General features: G+C 49.7%; 2 long non-coding RNA genes across 2 annotated transcripts; both read right to left on the minus strand.

Annotated features, from left to right (window-relative positions):
* Nucleotides 1–2,129: 2,129 nt before the first annotated feature.
* LOC309444633 lies at nt 2,130–7,814 on the minus strand. Its single transcript, XR_014185115.1, has 2 exons — nt 7,780–7,814; nt 2,130–3,229 (listed from the first exon to the last, which is right to left on the minus strand). It is a non-coding gene; the product is annotated as an uncharacterized lncRNA (long non-coding RNA).
* On the minus strand, nt 4,998–6,046 carry LOC309444627. Its single transcript, XR_014185113.1, has 3 exons — nt 5,812–6,046; nt 5,149–5,242; nt 4,998–5,058 (listed from the first exon to the last, which is right to left on the minus strand). It is a non-coding gene; the product is annotated as an uncharacterized lncRNA (long non-coding RNA).
* Nucleotides 7,815–8,028: the final 214 nt, after the last annotated feature.

Here is an 8,028-nt window from a genome sequence, read left to right on the forward strand (position 1 = left end):
TAAGGCTTATTAGAGTTGGCTGATGAACGTTCTGAGGATTCTGCGACTGTCTAGCAAGTGCTGCCCCAGGGCTGCGGGGACTGAACTGAGCTCTCTCAGCACATTTGCCCTAGGACTAGGGATTTAGATTAGACTGGGCCTTAAAGCAAAACCAGAGATGCTCTTCCTGTCCTTGCTGACATATGGGTCAGCAAAAGCAGGGAGGATGGGAGACAGACGAGAGAAGAACAGAAGAGTGAATGTGAGAACTGCAGTCTAGTGAGGCTGGAGTAGACTGGAGCTGCCTGGACAGGAGGCTGAAGCTGATGGGAGGAGGAGTAGATGGTGGGAGGAAGAGTAGATGAGTGGGTGGATAGGACACAGAGATGGGAACAGGAACCACATGGGTAAGTGGGAGTAAGAGAGCATGGAACAGAGGCAGAAGACAATGCTGGAAGACCATGTGTAGGATGAAGCAAACAGAGGAAACCTGTGAACAAAAGTAGGTCAGCCCCACTAGAAATGGGACATAAACCACAATTCCTGCATCACAGATTTCTCTGCTGTTAGTGTTAATGGGTTCCCAGTATGTTTACAGGTATTTTCTAAGTTTAAATCCCTTTGCTTTACACAGGTCTGTGTGGTGCATTCAACTCTGCTTATTAAGAGGAAAATTAATGCAAGGCTGAATTAGGAGATTTTAGAGGGAGCTGAAGGAACAGGTTCAGATTAATTTATTGGTTTTCTCCATTTCCTTTAGCCTAGGACATCCATGCACAGAAACTATATTGAGGTCATGGTTTTGAGACTTACATGTTCTGAGTGTTGGAATCACCTGTGCAATGATGGATGGGGCTATGCAGCAGCAGCAGGGATAATACAGCAAAGTTCTGGCAGCCCATTTGCCAGTTTTTGCAAGAGGACTGACTCAGAACACACATTACCTCAATCGGTGAGAAACTTCCCATGATAAAAGTAATCATGCAAAGACGTACAAGCCCTTTCTTGGTGCAAGGGATGTAATATGAAGGCCTTACTTTTGATGAAACTGTTCCAAGTGAGACTGAACACGTCAACTTCAAAGCACGTGTGATTATTTTTTCTGTTGCTTTATACATCTCTCCATAGTCCCGAGAATTCTGATTACATTTTAGGTAAGTGGTGACTATGAAAACAATTTATGGATTAATATGGATTAAATGGAAGTTCTTTCATATAAATATTTCAGCTGTAGAAATGATAGGCCTAATGGCACTTGTATAGTTTCTAAAAACTGTGCTTTCTGCTATGCATTAGACTTGCAATCAAAGCTCTGATTTAAATTCTCCCTAGTAACTTTGTGACAACTTTTCCTTTCTGTGCCCTCTAAATTACTTTGTCTATTCTAGATAAATTGATCTCATCAGGAGTGAAAAGGACATCTTTTCTGAAGCATCAAATCTTTCTTGCAGGAATCTAGATTTATTAACTTCACATTATGAAGTTAATAAATGTTGTTCCTCTCTCCCTTCTTGAGGCCTTTGAGAATGGAATATATTGAATACATAGAGGTTTAGGAAATCTGTGTGTAATGAGGAATACTTGAAAATTAATTGCATCCTTAACTTAGGGCTGGCACCCAGTGTTTGGAAAAGGCACCTTCTGAAGGCTTTTGTTGTTGTTGCTCTTTTTTTGTTATTTGAAGAAATCCATTTGGGAATTTCAGATCTGTTTTCGCAGACATTCAGTATGTAGTAAGATGTTCAGCTCCTTGCTTCAGGCTCCAAATGGAGATTTAATGAAATGAATAGTTTGAAAGCACCAGCCTAAACATAATTATAGCAGGATGTGTTACTGAGATTGTAACCTTGAGTTGTACAGTAACTGTAGAGATCGTATTCCCCAGGGAAATCTCCCAGCAAATTTAAAAGGATAGACAGTAATCTAGCAACCCAGACCACATGTGTGGTTAACGTACATACAAGGCAGAAGCACTGATATACACATTTCAGAAGCAATATCATCCATTTGTACTTCTGAAGGTGCCTCAGGAAAAACTGGGAGGTGTTCAAGTGCTCAAGATGACAGCTGTCATTCCAGAAAAAGTCAAGTTTTCAGTTATGAACTGTAGTTGTTTGACCTATGGAACACAATTTCTTAGATATGCAAGCTACTCTCAAACATAGATGATTTTTATTTAGAGTGTTTAGGATACACTACAAATATCTGGATGTAAGAATAAGATGTATTCAGAGTTACAAATACATAAATGTCTATATGAAAAAAAATGTAATGCAATTTTTTAAAGGATTTTATGAAAATATTAACATTTTACTTGTCAAAGAAGTACAATTTCAACCAAAACAACATTTGAAAGTCCTTTGTTTTGCATGAATAAGAATGTATTTTTCCACACAATCACAGAACGGTTGGGGTTGGAAGGGACTCTGGAGATCATCCAGTCCAACCCACCTGCTATAGCAGGTTCACCAGAGCAGGTCACACAGGACCATGTCCAGGTGGGTTTCGAATGTCTCCAGAGAAGGAGACTCCACACCCTCTCTGGGAGGCCTGTTCCAGGGCTCTGGCACCTTCATAGTGACGTTTCTACTCATATTCAGATGGGACCTCCTGTTTCAGTCTGTGCCCATTGCCCCTCATGCTATCATTGGGTACCACTGAAGAGTCTGGTCCATCTTCTTGACATCCACCCTTGAAATATTTATAGGCATTGATGAGATCCCCTCTCAGCCTTCTCTTCTCCAGGCTGAACTGACACAGCTCTCGTAGTCTTTCCTCATAAGAAAGATGGTCCAGACCCCTCATCATCTTTGTGTTCCTCTGTGACTATTCTTTTGAAGGAACCAAACAAAAGTACTTGTGATTTTGCCTGAAAGCTACAATTAGCACCAATTTAGCTAAAAGTAGGTAAAAAATAAATTTTTATCCAGCTGTAATTGTGTGACAATGAATTGGTGAGAATATATGACCATTTGTTATGCCTATGTGAAACAGGAAATATTAAAATCCCATTTTGTCAATGGAGATTGAGAGACAAAGAGCAGGAGAGCTGTGCTTTTCACTTCTTACTTTTTTATTATTTCTGGGAAATTTTTTCAGTTATAATGGCTTGGTCTCCCATCTCTCTCTACCCATGCAGATAAACTTTTCAGAAAACTTTGGAAGTACTTTGATTTTAAAGTTCAGATGTCTTCTAGGACAACAGGGTTGTAGTTTTGAAATTAGACTCTCCCTCTGTTTAGGTTCGCACCTAGAAGTAAGGAAGAACAAGTGTGTGGAATGCTATTCCAGACATTTCCCATAATTTCAGCCTACGGGAAGACACACACTGCTGCAACCAGATGAGTGCCTGCTCCTTTTTGCATTCATCCTATTGCATTTGTGGTGAATTCAATCACCGTGCACTGAAATACCCTGGAAAATGAAGCAGTATGTGTAGGGCTTTGCTGCAGGGATGTCTCTATGAAGATTTACCTGATTCAGGCTCCTGTGTCTGGTTACTTAAGCTGTAAAGCTCAAACTTAAATGTCTTTCCCGAAGTTACCTAACAGTCATATTGTAGAGGAAATAATTTCAGTTGACATCTTTAAAGTTGGTATCCTCCCGTTCACCTTTGGTACACTGATTAGAAACTGTCTGAGGCAACAGGTTAATGCTTTAACTCTTCCTGAACTGAACAGGAGCTGTTTTGAGTGCGACAGCTTCCAGCATGGTGCCTCTTACCGGACAATTTGCAGTTGAGCTGCAGCACGGGAGCTGCTCCCCCCGAGCCCCGGGCCAAGTGCTACCAGGTGTTTAGCTCTCTAGCTCTGAGGTCTGAAGGCAGGAACTGGGGAGACATTTTTTCCTCTTGTTGGTTCTCCACATCCTTTTCTACATATGGAAAAGTACTGATTTATGTGGAAAAAAATACCCTTTGCCTTGGCAGAGGGTAGCTCTCCTATCAGCGATTCTTTTTTCTCTCTCTTTAATTTTGTTCTTTGAATCCAGTTTCTGATAACACTGTCTTATCTTTATATTAAGAGAACTCATAATCTTACCACAATGCCTGTGCCCAGTTCAAACCTATCAGTTTTTTACAGGTGCTTTTCTTTCATTTCTGATGTTATTGTTAACATACTTTCATTAGCAAGCTGTAGAGCTCATATCAGGCTGTTTCACAATAAGCATTCCTAATTTCCATAAAATTCACTCCGTGCATGTGTACCTTCTGGCAATTCAAGCTTGCTTTCCTCTTCCAACTGTCTGCTTTTCAAATTATCATAATCTTGATTTAAATCTACCCGGTTATCAGTTGACAGAAACAAGTTTATTAAGATTTCTTATACTCTCTGTCTGCCAGTTCTCATATTTAGTAATGTGTTTTACTTCCACCTTACTGATCAAAACATCCTTTTGAATCATTCATCTTTTCCTTCTAGTTTGCAGTGCTGGTTGCTCAAATGATTTAATAGTTCATTTTAAATGACAGTATTTGTAACTGGAATCTCTTATGTTCTAATCTAGTTGTAGGGAATACCTCAAAATTCCCTTCTTAGCCAATCATTATTTGCTAAGTAATAAATACATCTGTCAGTGTTGTTGTAAATGAATCTTTCCTCTTCTGAAGGTTTCCAGGACTTCACTATGCAGTTTTCTACTTTTTTACTTTAAAGTACAAAGAAAATTTTTGTACCTTTTAAGACACCAGAGTTTTAGGGCTGTGATTTCCCAATCCACATCAAGTATCTTCGAGAGGCAACTGCTACATAATATCTGAAATATCTACATCATCTGCAACGTCTATACAGACATGCTGACCTAAAAAAGCCAGAAGAGGATCTAACCTGGACAAACTAGAGATAAGTAGCAACCATTGTGCAGTCATTCTGAATAATGCCCTTCCATTCCTCATTCCTAGAGGAGCCTGCCTTTTTGTATTTATCTATATACTTATTTATATATATTTTGGTAAAATTGACAGAAAGTGATAATTTATGTATGTGCCCGTCGGGGTTCCAACACCGGGCGGGCCCCCCGATCACCGCTAATCTCTCCCCAGTGGGATCCCACGCCATGGAGTGGATTTCTCCTCCGATCCTGGAAACCGGCACAAGTGGCACCGAGATACCCCCGTGTCCCCCCGAAGCGGGGACGCAGCCACGGCCCCCCCGGTGTCACCAGACCCACCTCTCCTCCCCGCACAGCGTCTCGAAGGTGGTTTCGGACAGATCTGCCACCACAGAGGCTGTTTTGGAGCCTCCCACTTGCCCCTGCATCTCCCCTGGAACAAAAAGCCCCCGGTTACATCCCGGTACCAACAGCACGAAGGACCCAACCCTAAGGCCTATGAGAAAACTAATACTAGATGAATAATAAACGAGATACTGAATTGTAGAACAAAACCTACCCCGCAATTGAGAACTGAACCACAGACAGTTGATTATTGAGTGATTAGTGCTAAATTTTGTGGATGTGCTTAACCTAAAGCCAATTTTGTTCATTAGAATATTGTTTTAATATCAAAATACAGCTCCTTGTTGAAGGCCATTAGGAGAAAACCCCTATTTAATTTACCGGGGTGAAAAACCCTGATTCAGGGACAACACTCCTGGGTACGGGATGGGGAGGTTGCAAACAGCAGCACCAGCTGCCTCCATGGAAAAAAAAAACAGCTGAGCATTTAAAGGGTTTTTTGGGGGCCTGTAAGATCAGAACTGGGAGCAAGAAGGCACGCAAGGAGGAAAAACCCAACCCCACGGAGACTCTTTGCTGCGAACGCGGCTGAGAAGAGAAAATCCCATTGGGCCACGACCAAAAAGCAAAGCAAATGGGTGGGGGGAACGGAATCACCACGGGGCTCCGAGAAGGACAGGGAGTAGATGACATATTCCCCCAGCACTGAGAAGAGCAGGTGGCTGCCGTCGGGGCTCCAGCACCCTGTCTGTGGGACACAGGGCCCTGTCAGTGCCCAGCACTCACCCCAGGGTGCCCAGGAGGGTTTAGGGGCTCTAGAAAGCAGTATCTACACTGGGAGGCAACAACACCGGGCGGGCCCAGCCGGGGGCGGCCCCGTCTACCCCGCAGTCGGGGGCGGCCCCGTCTACCCCGCAGTCGGGGGCGGCCCCGTCTACCCCGCAGTCGGGGGCGGCCCCGTCTACCCCGCAGTCGGGGGCGGCCCCGTCTACCCCGCAGTCGGGGGCGGCCCCGTCTACCCCGCAGTCGGGGGCGGCCCCGTCTACCCCGCAGTCGGGGGCGGCCCCGTCTACCCCGCAGTCGGGGGCGGCCCCGTCTACCCCGCAGTCGGGGGCGGCCCCGTCTACCCCGCAGTCGGGGGCGGCCCCGTCTACCCCGCAGTCGGGGGCGGCCCCGTCTACCCCGCAGTCGGGGGCGGCCCCGTCTACCCCGCAGTCGGGGGCGGCCCCGTCTACCCCGCAGTCGGGGGCGGCCCCGTCTACCCCGCAGTCGGGGGCGGCCCCGTCTACCCCGCAGTCGGGGGCGGCCCCGTCTACCCCGCAGTCGGGGGCGGCCCCGTCTACCCCGCAGTCGGGGGCGGCCCCGTCTACCCCGCAGTCGGGGGCGGCCCCGTCTACCCCGCAGTCGGGGGCGGCCCCGTCTACCCCGCAGTCGGGGGCGGCCCCGTCTACCCCGCAGTCGGGGGCGGCCCCGTCTACCCCGCAGTCGGGGGCGGCCCCGTCTACCCCGCAGTCGGGGGCGGCCCCGTCTACCCCGCAGTCGGGGGCGGCCCCGTCTACCCCGCAGTCGGGGGCGGCCCCGTCTACCCCGCAGTCGGGGGCGGCCCCGTCTACCCCGCAGTCGGGGGCGGCCCCGTCTACCCCGCAGTCGGGGGCGGCCCCGTCTACCCCGCAGTCGGGGGCGGCCCCGTCTACCCCGCAGTCGGGGGCGGCCCCGTCTACCCCGCAGTCGGGGGCGGCCCCGTCTACCCCGCAGTCGGGGGCGGCCCCGTCTACCCCGCAGTCGGGGGCGGCCCCGTCTACCCCGCAGTCGGGGGCGGCCCCGTCTACCCCGCAGTCGGGGGCGGCCCCGTCTACCCCGCAGTCGGGGGCGGCCCCGTCTACCCCGCAGTCGGGGGCGGCCCCGTCTACCCCGCAGTCGGGGGCGGCCCCGTCTACCCCGCAGTCGGGGGCGGCCCCGTCTACCCCGCAGTCGGGGGCGGCCCCGTCTACCCCGCAGTCGGGGGCGGCCCCGTCTACCCCGCAGTCGGGGGCGGTCTCCCCAGGGCAGAGCAGAGGGGCAGGAGAACCTCTCTGACCTACTGACCACCCCCTTCTAACCCACCCCAGGTACCATTGGCTTCCTGGCCACAAGGGCCCAGTGCTGGCTCAGCCCACAGCACCCGGGATTCCCAGCTGGTCTCCCATCCAAGTACTGACCGGGCCCGACCCTGCTTAGCTTCCCAGATCAGACGAGACTGGGCATTCTCAAGGTGGTATGGCTGTATATTATATACATATATATATATATATATATATGTACGTATATCTATGTGTTCCCCAAGTATATCCTGATAGTATCTGAACTAAACCCTGTTTTCATAGGCAGAGTAGAGGGGCAGGAGAACCTCTCTGACCTACTGACCACCCCCTTCTAACCCACCCCAGGCACCATTGGCTTCTTGGCCACAAGGGCCCAGTGCTGGCTCATGGTCACCCTGCTGTCCCCAGGACCCCCAGGTCCCTTTTCACTGCTCCAACAGCTCATTCCCAACTTACACTGGAACCTGGAGGGTGACCTCGGGGTGGGGGGACAATGCGGTGACACCCCGCAGGGCGGGGGTTCCCTGGACCCGGGGGGGCTCACCTGGTTCTGGAAGGGCAGCGGGAGCTCCGAGATGCCCGCTGCCTCCCCAGCCCCACTATGTACCCCCCACTCACCAGCCCGCGCCCACACGCCGCCTTCCCGCGCTGCCCCGCGGCGGGTGGGGGGGATTTAAAAGGGCAACGACGCCGCGGGCAGCACAGCGGGGGTGACGCCCCCTTTCCCCGGTCTACCTCCGCCGTGACTCTCCGACTGGTTCTTCCCTTCGCAGAGAACCCCGTGGGGTGAATT

This window comes from Streptopelia decaocto (assembly GCF_964273445.1).
Source record: "Streptopelia decaocto genome assembly, chromosome: 11".
Classification (NCBI taxonomy): domain Eukaryota; kingdom Metazoa; phylum Chordata; class Aves; order Columbiformes; family Columbidae; genus Streptopelia; species Streptopelia decaocto.